The following is an 18,175-nucleotide window of genomic DNA, read 5'->3' on the forward strand; positions in this document are numbered from 1 at the left end:
AGTATATAGAATTCCATATACTCTTCCCATCCACAATAGTTTCTCCTATTATTAACATCTTGCATTAGTCTAGTACATTTGTTATAATTAATAAACGAATATTGATGCAGTTATTAACTATAGTTCACAGTTTATATAAAGGTTCACGCTTTGTGTTGTGCAGTTTTGTGATTTTAATAAATGTATAATGACATGTATTAACCACCTTAAAAATCCTCTGTGATCCACCTGTTCATCTTTCTTCCCTCCCTCCCTTGAGCCCCTAACAACCAGTAATCTTTTCACTGTCTCTATAGTTTTGCCTTTTCCAGAATGTCAAATCTTTGGAATCATATAGTACATGGCCTTTTCAGTTGGCATCTTTCACTTAATGCCATTCATGTAACAGTCCTCTATACCTTTTTGTGACTTAGTTGCTCCTTTCTTTTTGTCATTCAATGATTTATAAATAGGAAAAAATTTCATAACCTAATACAGCATTGAAAAATAAGGATATTCCAAAGTGTGTCTTTAATCAAAATAATAGACATTGGAGACTACGAAAGGTAGGAGGGTGGGAAAGAGGTGAAGTTTGAAAAATTACTTATTGGTCACAATGTTCATTCTTTGGGTGATGGGTGCCCTAAAGGCCCACACTTCACCACTATGCAATATATGCATGGAATAAATCTGCACTTTATCCCCTAAATATATTTTCAAAAAACGTGTAACTCTAAATAGACTTGTATATCAAAAGCTTGCTTATTTCAGACGAACAAATAGTTTTTGAAGATCACCAGGCTCAACAAAATTCATTTTAGGCTACAAAATGTATTAGACTCATTTACATTTTCATAGTACCCCTAACACCCCTCTAAGTCATACTCACTTCTTTTCATTACCCATCTGTAATGCTTGGCCCATCTGCTAGTGTTCAATAGACTAGTGTACTCCCATTAACCAGAGGAGTTGACTGAAAATCAATATTCCATGTATCCCAATGGTCATGAGACTAGATTCTCCTCTTTCCTGTCCTTCTTCCTCTTCTTCCCTGCACACTCCTAAGTATTAATGATTCATCAGAGAAATTTGGGGTGGGGGATAGATAACCATGAAATTGTAGAATGTTTATACTGGCTATTTTCTCTGCATTTCATCTTACCTGCAGTTGTAATTCATTGTTTCTAGAGTTCTCCACAAATATAAGTTTCCATTGACATGAAAAACACATGAAATCAATCAAACAAAAGGAACTATGAAAACTGTGAATTTTTACATTGGAAGTGATGTCGCCTATTTATATCCTTTCCAGTATGTACTCAGACATGCTTACTTAAATGAGCGTTGTTTTTTAAGACAAGTGTACTTACAAAAAATTGCTCTGACCTATAATAAAAATGTTTAAAAAATAATCTGTTTTTCGTGTGCTTAGGATCTAAACCACCTACAGTGATAGTTTTTGTTTTCATTAACAGGAATGAGTTAGTTTTGCAAGTATTCTTGAGCATATGTTTGAGAACTCATTGAAATGACCCAGGCAAGACTGCTTTATAACCACAAAAAACTGAAATACATTCAGTATATAGAAAATAATTGAATAGTATAATTAAAAGGTCATCTTTCTTCTAAATAATTTTTTTGAACAGAAAGACATCTTGTAAAATGGCTTACATCCAGTAGTTTTGGTCTGCTTCCTTTTTCTAGGAACCATATTGATTGTAGTTTTAGAAATAAAGACATTTAAACAAAATCAATTAAAATGATATTAGGAAGGTCATGCACATATTTATAAAAATCAAATGATCTGTTAATTAAAAATCACAAGACATTAGTAACATTGAAGCTGAAATTTCCATGGCAATAGTAAAAAAATTTAACAGCACACATTTTATTTACTTTGCAAAAGAGATGGATCCAGTAAAACAGGCTGATGACCTAATACAAGGTGAATTTATAGTCGTATGTTTGAGCTAACAAATACAGAAGAAGTGTCAGCAAGATTGGCAGGGAGAATACAGACTTGAAGTCATAGCATTATAGACATTACTTAGGAAAAATATAGGTAACACTAAATTCTAGGCACTTTTTAAAAGTTTGTAAATTTCCACTGTGCTGCATAAGCAAACATCTATTACTTTTATAAATATAAAATTGCATCTACAATATTATATTTTTATTATTTCCTTGAGTTGACTGCTGAAAATGTAGCATTCTCTTTCTCATCTTTGGCATTATTTTAGCAAGAAAATTCCCCTGGGCACCACCAAGGCATTTTTAAAGTCTTTCTTACCTGCTTCCCTTTTTAATTATTTCAAATGCATTATAAAAAGTAAAATAATAGTTTCTGTCTTATTTATTCTTTTATTCTCACTTTTGATTATGCTGGACATTAAATTTTTATCTTTCCACTCCATACAATTGCAAACTCTGCTTATATTCAGGTTTCATCTGACTGTAATTCATTGACAGCCAAGTGTACACATTATTCAATGTACGTATGTCTATAGCACATTTTCTGAATATTGTTTGTTATAATAGTAATAAAAACGAATACCAACAAATTGCTGATGTTTTGTTGTGGAAAAATTATAAATGTAAATGTACATAAGTTGTTTGGAACTCTAAGCTCTCAGGAGGCATATGAGTTATTAAGAGAGATGATATGAAGATAAAGTTATAACAACATGAGGCTATGAATAACCAGTGCTTAGAAAGTGGTACAGACCTGGTACCAGTAGGCTGGCTCACACTTGTAATCCAGCACTCTGGGAGGCTGAGGTGGACAGATCACCTAAAGTCAGGTGTTCGAGACCAGCCTGGCCAACATGCTGAAACCCCGTCTCTACTAAAAATAACAAAAATTAGCTGGGTGTGATGGTGCATGCCTGTAGTCCCAGCTACTTGGGAGGCTGAGGCAGGAGAATTGCTTTAACCTGGGAGATGGAGGTTCCAGTGAACCAAGATCATGCCACTGCACTCCAGCTTGGGCAACAGAACAAAAAAAGAAAGAAAAGAAAAGAAAAGAGAGAGAGAGAGATAGGGAGGGAGGGAGGGAAAGAAGAGAGAGAGAAAGAAAAAAGAAAGAAAGAAAAAGAAAGACAGAGAGAGAGATGCAGACCATAAAACTTGAGGAAGGCAGAGAAGGGGGTGGTCATTAAGTATTGGACTGGATGATCAGGGTAAGTCCTGACAAAGAAGATGGGCTTTGTCTGGGCCCTGAAAGATAGATGAGATTTAAATATCAGGAAAGAATGAAGAAAGGGAGTTCCCAGCAATGAGAACAGGATGAACTAAGGCAGAGAGAAGATTTGAAAGTTCAAAATGTATTGGAAACTCTGAGGAGACAGGAGTAGAGAGTCCCTAAAGCACCAGTGAGTTTGCAAAGACAGGATAAGACCATGTTTTGGCAGGTTCTGTATTTCAGGCTGAATAGACCTAGTTATGGGCACAAGATGATCATTTTGTGGGTTTTCAGCAGGCTAATGACTGTTCTTTGGACAGATGAATCTGGCAGCAGTATGCTGGCTGCTTTGCTGGGGAAAGAATGAAGGCAGAGAGGCAAGTTAGTGGAGCTAGGAAAGTTGGGGAGGAAATTGTTTGGATAGGAGGTGAGACAGGGATAGCCAGAAATGATACATTTTAGTAATGTGGAATTTGAGTTGAATGCCAAAGCAGTCAGTTGAAGGAGAAATATCCATCTGAAAATTGTTTTAAGAGGGACAATTAAGACGTAGAGATGATTCAAATAGCAAAGTTTGACTAAATTCCGAATGCTTTGTTAGAAGGCTTAAAATTAAGCCATCGAAGGTAATGGCTATTCAGATTAACAGCTTTGAGAGGATAAAGTATGAGGGACACAAAGCGAAGAGACCACTGAAGATTGAATGTTGGGAAATGCTATCTCCTTTTGGGGAAGAGGAATCATGGAAGGAAATTAAGAAGTTGTTAGAGAAGTAGGAGAACCTGAAGAGTGTAGCCTTGTTGAAGTCAAGGGAGAATGAAGTTGATCCACCCAGTTGATACCTCTCAGAGACCAAGGTAGCACATTTGTCTAGTCATGATTTTTCACGACATATTTCACACATCACTAGGAAATGCTTCCTGTAACTGAATATTCTCCTCCTCTGCCAGCAAGTATCAACATACTCTGTGAACTGTTGCAGAGTGATTTATAATGTGAATAAGACCTCGGAAACTTGTTTTCGTTACGCCTGTGGATACACGTCAGTTAAGACATTCAAAACCCTATCCAAGATAGCATGAAAAACTCTAGAGCCATGTTTTCTTCTCTTTCCTTCATGGCGAATTCCAGAAATTAGCTATTAATCACAAAGAACCCCACAAAATATAATCAGATCTTTTTAATCCCTAAATCCAAAATGACTGAAAATTTGCTGAGGCAACGTTGTCTCGGTGTGTGCCCAAATGTAGATGTTGCTCTGCTAAGAGTGTACAAAATTCACTCAGCACACACAAAGAGATTGCTTTTGACACACTAGATTGGTGCACCTGTGCACACTAGCACAGAGGGCAAAGGTAGGAAAAGAAAGTAGATTTGGATTCTGCTGCATGGAAAACTGCAATGTGGTTACTGGGTTTGAGCCCATTTGTTGGACCCAAAATAGTAACCACTTGTAATAAACCATCAGCCTTTAGAGTGTAGTGTACAATACCAGCCATGGGGCAGTAGCTTCTTGGAATGATGTATTCATCCCTTGGGTTAAAGGTAAGAGGGAAAAAACTGCTGAGGTTAAATTATTGTCACCTTGCCCTGGTGACAGAATACTAGATGAGGGTTGTTACTGGGCATCTCTCCTGCTAACGTTGTTGAATCCAGATGAGAACTTGGGAGACTTTTTATATAATTGAAGCTGGCAGTGCAGTGACGCTGGGAGGATCCTGGGTCTGGTCCAGTCCTCCTTCTGCCTCTGGCTTAGCTGTGTGATCCTGAGCAAGTCACTGAACCTATTTTGCCTTTGGCTTTCTTGGAAAAGGAAGAGATAATACCCCTTTGTCTATTCCAAAATAAAACAGAGGAAAGTTCTTTTAAGAAGTAGAAACAACCGTGGGGATGGACAATTTTAAAAAGAGTTCCTGAATTTAGGAAATACATACTTACTCTCTTCTAGGTTTATTTCAGATTGGTAATTAAGAATATTTAAAAAAATTGTGTAAGACCTCTTCAAGCAGAAATTTGCCATTTCTGGAAAATGAAAGTGGTTCCAAACTTGGAATCACATTTTTAGACACTGCAAGCTGGTTTTGCACCAAATTCCCTTAGCTTTCCACAGGGCCTTTCACGTTCTTCATTTTTTTGTTGTCTTTTCTCCTTCTTTTGCATTTTTTCCTCTCTCTTTATCTGCTGTAGAATAGTTTCTATTTTCAAACTAAAGAGCTCCTTTGTTTTTGTCAAATGACATAAGAAAATAGTCTTTGGGATAAATTTTGAAAAGCAGAGGTCACTGTAATTTTATGAAAGGCAGATCTAACAGAGACCAGTTGGGGTCCAGTGAATATCATACCGGAATTGCCTGAGATTTAGTTTGGGGTTTGAAAATAGGTAGAAGAGGAATAGCAATATCCAATGAGAAAGGGTTTTTTTTCATTAGGTTATCGTTACTGATAATGCTACTAAGAGATGCTGGAAATGTTAGCTTGAAATTTCGTAAATAGAAGATATTACGAAAACTTCAAAAAATGTGTATAAACCTGCTAACTACAGAATGCTCATCAGGACAGAAATTTTAAAACTTTCATTCCTAAATAGTAGGAGCTACATTCATGCAAAAAAATATTGGTTGGAGAGACTTAAAATTCTGTAATGTATTCGGTACTAAGCAGACCTGAATGTAAGATGATCCCCCATTTTCCTAAGAGAGGATTCTAAGAGGAGTTTTTTTTATTAATGAGTGTTTGTTTTGGTCTGTTTGTTAACTTGAATATACATTATTTTAGAGATGTGACTTAAAGATCTTTTTATGACATTTAATTACAGGCAGTCTAATTTATGATGATTTTACTTACGACTTTCTGACTTTAAAATGTTGGGAAAGTTACAGGCATTCAATAGAAACTATACTTCAAATTTTGAATTTTCAACTTTCTCCATCTTGGCAAAGCACTGTGCACAAGAAATATTCAACAGTTTATAATAAAATAGGCTTTGTGTCAGATTATTTTGCCCAACTGTAGGCTGATATAAGTTTTGTGAGCACATTTAATGTAGGCTAGGCTAAGCTATGATGTTCAGTGGATTAGCTGTGTTACATTCATTTTTGACTTAATATTTTCAATTTACAATGGGTTTATCAGGATATAGCCCCATCATAGGGCAAGGAACATCTGTATTGGCTACACACAATTTAAAAATTACATATTATTTTAAATAACGCATTAATGACCAAATATTGCTATTTTTTTGCTTCCATTCTGGGAAGCAACCATAGGAAATCTCATCACTTGCATAAATACTTTATAATGCCTTCATATAATGAAAAGTGTTTTTTTTAAATATCCTTTAGACCTCAGTATCTTTGCTATAACTAGAATAGTTTTTGAGTCTTTTAAACCAAAGAGCTTACGACCTTCCCTTCCACATAAGTTGTTGGAGATACAGCTTTTTTATAATTTGCAGGAAAGGTGATCACTTTACATTTTACCTCAAGCCACAAATATTCATTTGGGAGTTATTATTTGGACAACTTAGTCATTATCACTTTACTTTTGGAAGTGATACATAAAAGGCATGTTGATATCCAAAACTTGTGATTCTCATGGCATATTTCAGGAATCAAGTATATGTAAGTCTATTTACTTGCCTCTTTTATTTATTTATTTATTTATTGAGAAGGAGTCTCACTCTCTCTCCAGGCTGGAGTGCAGTGGTGCAATCTTGACTCACTGCAACTTCCACCTCCCGGGTTCAAGCGATTCTCCTGCCTCAGCCTAGAGACTAGTTGGGACTTCAGGAGTGCGCCATCATGCCCGACAGAGTTTCACCATGTTGTCCAGGATGGTCTCCATCTATTGACTTCCTGATCCGCCCATCTCGGTCTCCCAAAGTGCTGGGATTACAGGCGTGAGCCACCACACCCAGCCTACTTGCCTATTTAACAAAATGTAATCACATAAGTGTTTGGGGTTAATGGGTCTTTCCCAAATATAAATTTATTGTTAAAATGCTAAGGTACTATTTAACATGAAAAATTATTTCAGATCACTTTCTTATTTCTAAGCGATAATTTTGAAAAAATAACTCACTTTATATTTAAACATATATGATATTTTTGTTTTCTTAATTATTGGGTCTATGGAGAGTCACATGGTTCGGCTCTGTGTCCCTACTCAAATCTCATCTCAAATTGTAATCCCCAGGTATGGAGGGAAGAACCTGGTGGGAGGTGATTGGATCATGGGGAGGGTACCTCTCTGCTGTTCTCATGATAGTGAGGGAGCTCTCATCAGATGTTATGGTTTAAAAAGTGGCAGTTTCCCCTGCATGCTTTCTCTCTCCTGCTGCCTTGTAAAGAAAGGTGCCTGCTTCTCTTTCGCCTTTCACCATGAATATAAGTTTCCTGAGGCCTCCCCATCCATGTGGAACTGTGAGTCAGTTAAACTTCTCTTATTTATAAATTACCCAGTCTCAGGTAATATCTTTATAGCGGTGTGAATGGCCTAATACAGAGAGTAACATAATAAGGATAATATTTTTGAAATACCTTCTGAAGTAATATTCTCTTCCTGGTAGCCACATTTATGCCCTGTGGCCCTTCAGCTATATTGCAATAGAGAAGAGAAGGATGAATACCCAGAAATGAAGAAGAATGAGCGTAGAGAAACTCCTACCAGCTGGGAGAGGAGTGGAAAGACCCCTGACTCGGAAAGATAAAGGGGAGGTTGAGAGCTGGAGAAAGGTAACTGCAGGAGTAAGACACGTGGGCTCTCTTGCTTCCTCCTTTTGGTTCAAATCCAAAGACCTACGGGCATAGAAATACTCACATAGGCTTTGGGAAATCCTAGACACGTCCTGGAAAAAAAATGGTAACTCTCTTAGAGAAGTTGTCTTTTGAGGGCTAAATTCAACAAGAAACCAGGCAGTAGGTTAGAAAAAGCCAAGAAAGATGAGCTTGGAAAAAGCTTCCCCGTGCTCTGTGCCCTTCAGGTGAGAGTGAGATAAAGCAACTTAGAGTTCTACTGAATGGAAGAAGAGCTGAGAGAATGACAGAACCTGGACTCAGGAGGAGAACACTGTGGCACACAGAGACCTTCACATTGTTCAGCAGCAAGTGCCAGTATCTTGCCCCAAGATCTAATGAGCATGGCCATCTAGTCTCATTATTGTCAGCTGCACAGGGAAAACACTACACAACACATGTCAACCATTTGAAGCAAAAACACTTGGGGAAGAGGACAGATACCTACAGCCCCACCCCTCCCCTGTAAATCTTAGGGATCCCCATTCACTTAGATGCCAGCTTTGCAAGGAAGGGAAAAACACATCTGTTGAGAGCAAAGAAGTATCTTTAGTAAGGATTTAAATTTTGGATGTGTTAAATATTTCTTCACCCAACAAAAACACTTTTAATTTCTTTATTGATTTAAAGAGATGTATTCACAATAACAAAGAACAAGTTACTCATTATTGACAAGTTTTAATATTTTTCCCCACCATCTATGGGAATGGGATCTTCTGATCAAAATGTACTTTTTTTTAGAAATAGAAAAATCATGTTTGTATTTTACATATATAACTTATAAGATTTAAAGACATCATCACAATTTATGTAATGAAGTATCAGTCAGGATAGTTTGGTTATGTTGCAGTAACAAACTCCCCCAAATCTTGTTCCCTTAAAACAACAAAGGTTAATTAATTTCTCACTCATGCTATATGCAGGAGGGTTGAAGGGCTACAATTCATCATAGTGACTCAGAGATCTTGGTTGATGGGTATCATCATCACAAGGTTGCTGATAAATAACCATGACAGGAGAAAAAGAGAACATAGTAAGTCGTACACTGGCTCTTAAACTTTTCCTTTGATGTAAGACGTATTCTTTCTGCTCAAATGTTATTGGCCAAAGCAAGTCACATGGTCATATCTAACATCAAGTGGATGTAGAAGTACAACTTTGCCATAAGCCCATGAGTAGGAACAGAAATCATTGATGAACAGTGCTAATGGCTACCATCACTTGTAAACCCTTTGTCACTTTATAGATTATTGTTCCAACGTGAAAATTATCTGACAGGACTAGATATGAAAAATAGAAAAGATATCAGCAACTTCAATTGCAATGTAATTAATGTGTTGTTTATAATTTGTGCCTCTGTGTTCTTACATGTCTTAATACAGTGGCATCTATAGTACTCAGCATTCAGTTGAATCAAGAGAGTTCACTCTGTATTTAGGGGTTGACAAACTTTTGTGTAAAGAGTCAGATAATAAATATTTTAGGCTTTGTGGGCATACAGTCTCTGTTGTAGCTTGTCAGTTCTGCTGTCTTAGTGAGAAAGCAGCCATAGCTAATATGCAAATGTATCAAAGTGATGTCTTCCAATACAACTTATTTATGAACACTGAAATACGAATCTTACGTAATTTTTACATGTCACAAAATATTATTCTTCTTTATAATTTTTTCTAATAAGTTAAAAATGTAAAAACAATTTTGTAAGCTATAGAAAAACAGGCAGTAAGCTAGCTTTGGCCTATGGGCTATGGTTTGCTGACCTATGCTCTAGATCATATAGGTAACAAGAAATTCTAAGAATTGAAAACCAACACATTTATTGGAAGAACAGTTATACTCTTAACACCCAGGAACAAATAGTAGCCCCCAGAAACGCTCTGCCTTTGCCTTGAGCAGGTAAACAACCACCACAGATGCAGGAAGCTGACAAATTATGAATCTGCTGCTAATACTGCTGACTTCAGTCCCAGGCTAGTCTGCCATGATCCAGAAATATGCCACTGCTGCTCCAGGAAGCTGCTGAATCAGGAATCCACCTACCACATTGGGCAGTCACTGCTATAGCTGCCACCTCGGCCTTGATCCTCGCCAGCAAAATGTATGCCTCAAACTTGGCTTTTTCTTCTATTTGATTCAGATTCTAAACATTCTTGCAAGAGTATGAAGGAACGTAAATCATGTTCTAGCCTCCAATGTGTCTGAGAAATGTAATTTTTAACTTTCCAGCTGCTGCAGGTTACTGGTAGGTTAGAATGGATGTTGGATAAAGCAATTTAGGGTATTGGACACAGCCTAATAACAAAAAGACAGGTTCCATTAAGACAAATTCTTTGGTGTTTTCAAACCTTTCATGAGCTCTCAGGAAGATAAAGTCCTGTGTATAAGTGCAACAAAATGATATACAAATAAAAATAGTTGTATGCATGCTTCCTTTCCATTCATGCCACCACCTCAAAACAATTTTTTATTTTATCCCAATGCCCTGTAAACTTCCTACAGTGGCACAGAGATTTGCATAATCATGTTTATGACAACACTGTTAGAAATAGCAATAAAAAGTGCTTTAGAAAGGGTAAAAACATTGGTATATCCTGCTATGTGGCAATTAAAAGATATGGATATAGATACTGATATGGAAAGAGATCTAAGACATGTTGTTAACACAAGTTAAAGAGTAGCTTGTGAAGATCTCATTTTTTAAAAGAAAGGTAATTTTTTAAATGCATTATCTTGACGGCTCTTTTTTTTTTTTCAAATTTTAAGTGCAGTCCAAACACATAAATCTATTTCATAGATGCATATGAAATAGAAAGTGAAAGTTCTCTATAATCCTAATCTCCTGTGATAACTGCAGTCAGTATTTTTCTGTGTGTATGCATACTTTTTTCTGTAGATATAAAATCTTTTTTTTCTTTTCTTTTTTTTTTTTTGAGACAGAGTCTTGCTCCGTCAGGCTGGGGTGCAATGGTGTGATCTCAGCTCACTGCAACCTCTGCCTCCAGGGTTCAAATGATTCTCCTGTCTAACCTCCTGAGTAGTTAGGACTACAGGCGCATGCCAACACACTCAGCTAATTTTTAAAATTTTAATAGAGACAGGGTTTCAGCATGTCGGCCAGGATTGTCTTGATCTCTTAACATTGTAATCTGCCTGCCTTGGCCTCCCAAAGTGCTGGGATTACGAGCATGAGCCACCACATCCAGCCCCAATATAAAATCTTTAGATCATACTTTTAAAAGAATTTAGCTTTGTTTAAGATTCACGTTTTTATTTTTAGGAATAAGATTTGTTTTGTCAGTGCCATAGTACTCAAGGATTTGTAGCACTCTGAATTTCTTTATTTTTCCTACAAAAAAAAAAAAAACATAGGGGTCCACTGATTTCTTCACAGGTATGGTTTCTACATGTGATATGGTTCGGCTCTGTGTCTCCACCCAAATCTCATCTTGTAGCTCCCATAATTCCCACATGTTGTGGGAGGGACTCAGTGGGAGATGACTGAATCATGGTGTCAGGTCTTTCCTGTGTTGTTCTCATGATAGTGAATAGGTTTCATGAGATCTGATGGTTTTAAAAATGAGAGTTTCTCTGCACAAGCTCTCTTTTTGCCTGCTGCCATCCAGGTAAGATGTGACTTGCTCCTCCTTTGTCTTCTGCCATAATTGTTAGGCCTCCCTAGCCATGTAGAACTTTAAATCCAATAAACTTCTTTCTTTTGTCAATTGCCCAGTTTCAGGTATGTCTTTATCAGCAGCATAAAAACGAACAAATACCATATGCTAACATAGACAACTAACTTGTTTAATAAATTTCGGTTCAGTTTTATACAACTTTAGCATCTCATTTCAAAGTCTATTGTTTTCTCATAAGTGCTATTATTTGCAGTGCAACTATGCCATTTAGTCAACCCAGGACAGGCCAGGAACTTGCAAGCATTAAACAAAAAAACTGATACCATATCTCTGAGACACATTACATTTCATTATGCCCTCTTTCTGGAACATTTGTCTAAAAACACAAATTTTTAGGTATCTCAACCAAATACTTCATTTTTCTATTGCTATACAAAGAGAATGTAGGAGCTATTTCATCATACTTAATATTTTCATAAGAACATCTCCAACATGATTTCATAGCATCCATGCATGTGGTCCACCATTGTTCTCCATGAAATATGCTTAAAATAAATTTATCAGTTCTGCTACTACAACATATTCATTTTCTACTTGAGCAAAATATGCATAGATGAATAAGCTGTGTCTAGAACTGACTGTGAAAACAAAAGATTCAATAGCAATTAAGCCTAGAGGTAATAAGGCATGTATAGCAATTAGTTATAGTTAAATCTCACTAATTCCGAGTAAGTAGAAGAAAAAAGAAACAGAAAATGGAAAACGGCTAACCTACAGAATGCATTAAAGCATTGCTTTTCAAACCACAAACTTGGGACTCCTTTATAGCATTACAAATGATTGAGCACTCCCAAGTAGGCTTTCTAGATAAAATATAGGATGACTAAGTAAATTCAAATTTCAAATAAAACAGTGAATTAAAAAAAACAAGTATATCCCAAATATTACATAGGACATATGTATACTAATAAGTATTCATATTTATTTAAAATGTAAATTTACTCCTTGTCTTGTATTTTTATTTGCTAAATCTGCCAAATGCTATTTCATTTTGTTTATGCTAGCTATATCTATTAGTATTTTACATATCATAAATTAAAATTAAAAATATTTGTATTCATTGATATAACAATAGACCTATTACATAAGTAACAACTTCATGAAAAATAATCATTTTTCCTAAAAATGATGAACAAATTGGCAGTGTACATTTTTTCCAATCCCTTTAATATCTAGCTCAATAGAAGGTAGGTAGACTCTCCTGCTACATTTGCCCTGAGACTGTTGCAGTATGTTGTTTTGGTTAAATTACATGAAAAAAATATGGCCTCACATAGATATGTACTTCAGAAAAGGGAAGAGTATCTTAATGCTTTTTTAGCTGATTGTGGATATTATTCTTTGATGCTACACTCAAAATCAACAACTAATAGTTTCTTTTCTTTCTTTCTTTTTTTTTTTTTTTTTTTTTTCAGTCTTGCTCTGTTGTCCAGGCTGGAGTGCAGTGGCACAATCTCTTGGCTCACTGCAACCACCACTTCCAAGTTTCAAGCGATTCTCCTGCCTCAGCCTCCTGAGTAGCTGGGGCTACAGGCACACACCAGCACACCCAGCCACCCAGCTAATTTTTTTTTTTTAAGTTTTTTTTTATTTTTAGTGGAGATAGGCTTTTGCCATGTTGGGCAGGCTAGTCTCTAACTCCTGAACTCGAGTGATCTGCTTGCCTCAGCCTCCCAAAGTGCTGGGATACAGGCATGAGCCACCATGCCCGGCCAATAACTCAAAGTTTTTTAAAGGTTAGTTGCAATAAAACATCTGAAACCATAGCAGTGAATTTTTCATATTTAGTCATGCTAAAATCTGTTTGTCCGTCTTATGCTGTGAATGGATCTTTTATTCCGGCCTTATTTTTATAACACTGTGGACATTGGCCATTTGAAAAATAACTGGTTTATTGATGTATGTAGTTCTTTCAAATGATCTTTTTACAATATCAAAAGAGTCACATTTGTTAATATCACCACTAATTTCATAAGAGAAGTCTGTTTAAGTATTAAGAAGATGTCAAGCTCAAGGAAGTGGATAGAACTTAGAAGTTTCCCCAAAATACTAATTTCTGCTTGAAAGTTCAAATTTTATCATTGGCCATAAATCCTAACAATTGTTTTCCTTGAAGTAACAGGCCATTTTGATTATTTTTTAAATCATTTTTGCTAAATATGCAACTATCAATAACCATAGTCATTTTTTCAAAAAGAGATGATATTCCTTAAAAAAAAAAAAATTGGCTGGTTCAGCTGGTAACACAAGCGACATCTTCCTCATGACAACTGTCATACATCGGCAGACATACTTTACATGCATTTCCCATGTAAGCACATGTTCATCACACACAATTTTTAAAAAGTGTATTCACAGGTAAAGGTTTAATGAAATTAATGCTTAATATAAGAGATTCTTATGTGAAGTCAGCTTTTTAAATTTTCTTTTCTCTATGAGGGTGTGGCGGTGAAGACTACAGTGACTGCTGTTACAGTCTGGTGCCACTACCTCCATTCATACCAAAGTAACAGCACCATTGCTTTTTCACCATCAGTTTCAATGTCAGCACAGTAAAAAAACAAATGGCTTTATAGCATAATTATAAAAACAGTTTGGAATGTATGGATCCCTGAAAAAGTCTTGGAAACCGTGACAACTCTGCATATGCAGCATTGAGAACTGCTACTTTAAAAATACAAAACAATTTTATTGTTTTTAAAAATACATGAAAGAGCAGGTAGTTAAAATTAAAAATATCAATATTTCCATGTATGTAATAACTAATGGACTAGATCTGAAAATGTTCTTAAATGTTTACCACTCAGTTCTTCTCTCCTCTTCCTAAGATTCCCTTATTTTTTTGTAGCAACAATTTAGCACCTCTTTTGGCTGTGGTGTCACCTTCTCTTTGTTTTTCTTCTCTTGCACATCAGTAACTCTGTCCATTGCCATCTATGTACAAAATGAAATATGTAGTGTAAGTGCAAGGAGAGCTCACAACTGCCTGAGTAGGTCTTGGTTTGTTTAGGGATGTACACAATTTAATGCTAGTCATACCCCCCAATGCCACAGTGATACTACTCCAGCCAACCTTCTAGACTCATAAGGCTTATTATTACCATGTTTAAAGCTTATGATATAGTCTCATTGTCCTGATAAGGCTCAAATTCCTTAGCAAAGTGAGCAGAATGCCTCACACCTTCATCCCAATCCAACCTTTACCTTATTTTTCTTGTGAACAATACAAGTGCATGCGCTCACACACACACAATTCAGCCCCGCAACTTGCTATTCCCTAAACATCTATTATGCTGCAAGTTCTCTATCTCAAATGTTTCTTCTAAATTCTCATTTACTTGCCAAATTTCTCCCCAAACAAATCTTCACTCATAACTCATCTTCTCAAGGAGATCATCCGTGAACACCTTAGAAAAAATGTCGGCCGGGCGCGGTGGCTCAAGCCTGTAATCCCAGCACTTTGGGAGGCCGAGGCGGGTGGATCACGAGGTCAAGAGATCGAGACCATCCTGGTCAACGTGGTGAAACCCCGTCTCTACTAATACAAAAAAATTAGCTGGGCATGGTGGCGCGTGCCTGTAATCCCAGCTACTCAGGAGGCTGAGGCAGGAGAATTGCCTGAACCCAGGAGGCGGAGATTGCGGTGAGCCGAGATCGCGCCATTGCGCTCCAGCCTGGGTATCAAGAGCGAAACTCCGTCTCAAAAAAAAAAAAAAAAAAAAAAAAAAAAAAAAGAAAAAATGTCATTCTTTTCAGCATTTCATTTTCTTCTCTGCTTCATTATTTTCTTCTTATTTTTAATTGACACATAATAATTGTACATGTTTTGGGGGAATACAGAGTGATATTTTGATATGTGTATACAATGTATAATGATGAAGTCAGGGTAATTAGCATATCCATCTACTCAAATATTTACCATTTCTTTGCATTGTGAACATTTAAAATCCTCTCTTCTAGATTTTCATGACTATACAATAAATTATAGTTAACTATATTCACCCTACAGGGCTGCAGAAAACTAGAACTCATCACTCCCATCTAGATGCAATTTTGTACCAATTAACAACCTTCTCCTTTCCCTTCCCTCTCCCCTCTTCTTTTCAGCCTCTAATACTTGCAATTCTATTCTCCACTTCCCTGGGCTCAAACTTTCCTAGCTTCCACGTATGAGTGACAACATTTGCTATTGATCTTTCTGTGCCGGTCTTATTTTGTTTAGCTTAGCTCACCCACATTGGCATTAACGATAGAAATGCATTTTTTGTGACTGAATATTGTGTATATATACCACCATTTCTTTATTCATTTATCTGCTGGTGGACATTTAAGTTAATTCCATATTTTAGTTATTGAGAATAGTGCTGCAATAAACATAGGAGTGCAGATATTCCTTTGATATACTGATTTCTTTTTCTTGGAAAATACCCAGTAATGGGATTGCTGGATCATATGGTGGGCCTGTTTTCAGTTTTTGAGAAACCTCCACACTGTTTTCCATCATGTCTGTACAAAATTAGATTCCCCCCATAATATATAAGAGTCCCAGCATTTGTTATTTCTTGTTTTTGTGACAATAGTCACTCTAACTTGAGTGAGCTGCTATCTCACTGTGGTTTTGATTTGCTTTTCCCCAATGATTAGTGATGTTGAATGCTGGGTTTTTTTTTTTTTTTTCATATATTTGTTGGCTAAATATATGTCTTCTTTTGAGAAATGTCTATTGCGATTCTTCGCTTACTTTTTAATCAGCTTATTTATTTATTTTGCTGTTGAGATGTTTGAGTTTCTTGTATAATCTGGGTATTCATTCCTTGTTGGACAAATAGTTTGCAAATATTTTCTACAGGTCGTCTCTCCACTCTGTTGATTGTCTCCTTTACTATGCAGAAGCTTTTCAGTTTAATACATTCCCATTTGTCTATTGTTATTTTCATTGCCTGTGCTTTTGATATCTTTGCCATAAATGTTTGCCTACACCTATGTTCTGAAGCATCTCTCCTGTTTTTGTCTAGTAGTTTTATAGTTTGAGGTTTTATGTTTAAGTTTTTATTTTATTTTTGTTTACAGTGATCTCTATTTTATGTTTTATTCTCACTTCTTATATATTATAAATTACTTATCTTGATTAATTTCTGTCTTACCCACTAGAGTATATGTATTGTGGGGGCAGAGATTTTTGTTTTCATTGCCCACAATGGTACCTTCTGTACTTACTGGTATTTTCTTGGTATTTGTAGGTACTTGGTAAATATTTGTTGAGTGGGCCAGGTGTGGTGGTCTCACCTGTAATCCCAGCACTTAGAGAGGCTGAGGCAGGAAGATTGAGAGCCCAAGATTTCAAGGCCAGCATGAGCAACATAGTGAGACCTCATCTCTACAAAAAAAAAAAAAAAAAAAAAAAATTATACAGGTGTGATAGCATATACCTGTAGTCCCAGGTACTCAGGAGGCTGAGGTGGGAGGGTCCTTGAAACCAGGAGGTCAAAACTATAGTGAGCCGAGATTGTGCTACTGCACTCCAGCCTGAGTGACAGAGTGAGAACTTGTCTCTAATATGTTCATTTGTTGAATAAATAAAGGATTCCCTATAGCACCTCTGTTAGCTTCCTTCACCTTAGAAAGTAAATTTAGGCACATTTTTCTTTCTTCTCTATTCCAGACTACATACAGCACTATACCATTTACCACATTTTTTTAATTTTAACTTTTAAAAAGTAGAATTGCTATCAGACTCTACACACTTTAAAAAATGTAACTTGTTTTATTCATCCTCAGCTGTTGTTGAAGTGGCTGACACTGAGTAGGTATTTTACAACCATCTGTTGAATTGAAAACCGAGTGAAATACTGTGAGGCAGTTAAAACTGAAAATGTGGAATAATTTAGAGCTTGCACAAAATAAGATGCCTGATCCAACTGGCTATTTTAAGTAAAATGATAATATTAAATGGCCTTCTTAACATGGTTCAGAGCTGTTCTTCCCAGAAATGAATAGAATATGCAATGCCTTTTCTATATTCCAACATGATTAATATTAAACTAGGCCATGAACCAAAATTTTTCCAGAGTTGCTGTCTTGTAATGCCCCCTCTAGTTTAGCCATCCTCCTTCTTACCACTTCTCTTACTACTTCCATGAGAGAAGTTCTGACCTCAATCAGTTGTTCTTTTGCTTTATAGTAATATTTTTAGTCTTTAATCTTTAACTTATTTATAGAGTATCTTTTTCACCTTAAGAAAGTTCAGACACCAGCCACCAAGGAGGTACTTGTCAGATCTTCCCTTAACCAATGAAGACATACTTCATTATATTATGAATGTTGTTCTTGAGGATGAGTCTGATTTATTCAATTCATTAGTTGTGAAAAATGCTTATATCTTCAATATCATGATTCACATTCTATTCAATAAATAGAACTGATAATTTTACCTGAAGTAGTAAAAAAAAAACATACTAAAGGTCGAGATTTTTAGTTACTACCAGCCCTCCAGAATGTAGAAAATCTTTTGCAGGGGTGAGAGGAAGCAGG

At 36.2% G+C, this 18,175-nt stretch overlaps 2 long non-coding RNA genes across 3 annotated transcripts in view; one reads left to right on the forward strand and one right to left on the reverse strand.

The window, feature by feature from the left end:
* Window positions 1–18,175, forward strand: part of LOC105711830 (uncharacterized) — a 95,260-nt gene that overhangs the window by 35,503 nt on the left and 41,582 nt on the right. The gene's annotated exons all lie outside the window — the stretch shown is intronic.
* Window positions 14,093–18,175, reverse strand: part of LOC135276354 (uncharacterized) — a 33,969-nt gene continuing 29,886 nt past the window's right edge. The window contains exons 2-3 of the long non-coding RNA XR_010343897.1: window positions 16,931–17,021; window positions 14,093–14,578 (exon numbers count right to left, since the gene is read on the reverse strand). This is a non-coding gene — a long non-coding RNA (uncharacterized LOC135276354). The remainder of the gene's footprint in view (window positions 14,579–16,930; window positions 17,022–18,175) is intronic.

The sequence above is a fragment of the Aotus nancymaae genome, unplaced genomic scaffold, assembly GCF_030222135.1.
Source record: "Aotus nancymaae isolate 86718 unplaced genomic scaffold, 86718_ANA_hifiasm-v0.15.2.pri h1tg000022l_1, whole genome shotgun sequence".
Classification (NCBI taxonomy): domain Eukaryota; kingdom Metazoa; phylum Chordata; class Mammalia; order Primates; family Aotidae; genus Aotus; species Aotus nancymaae.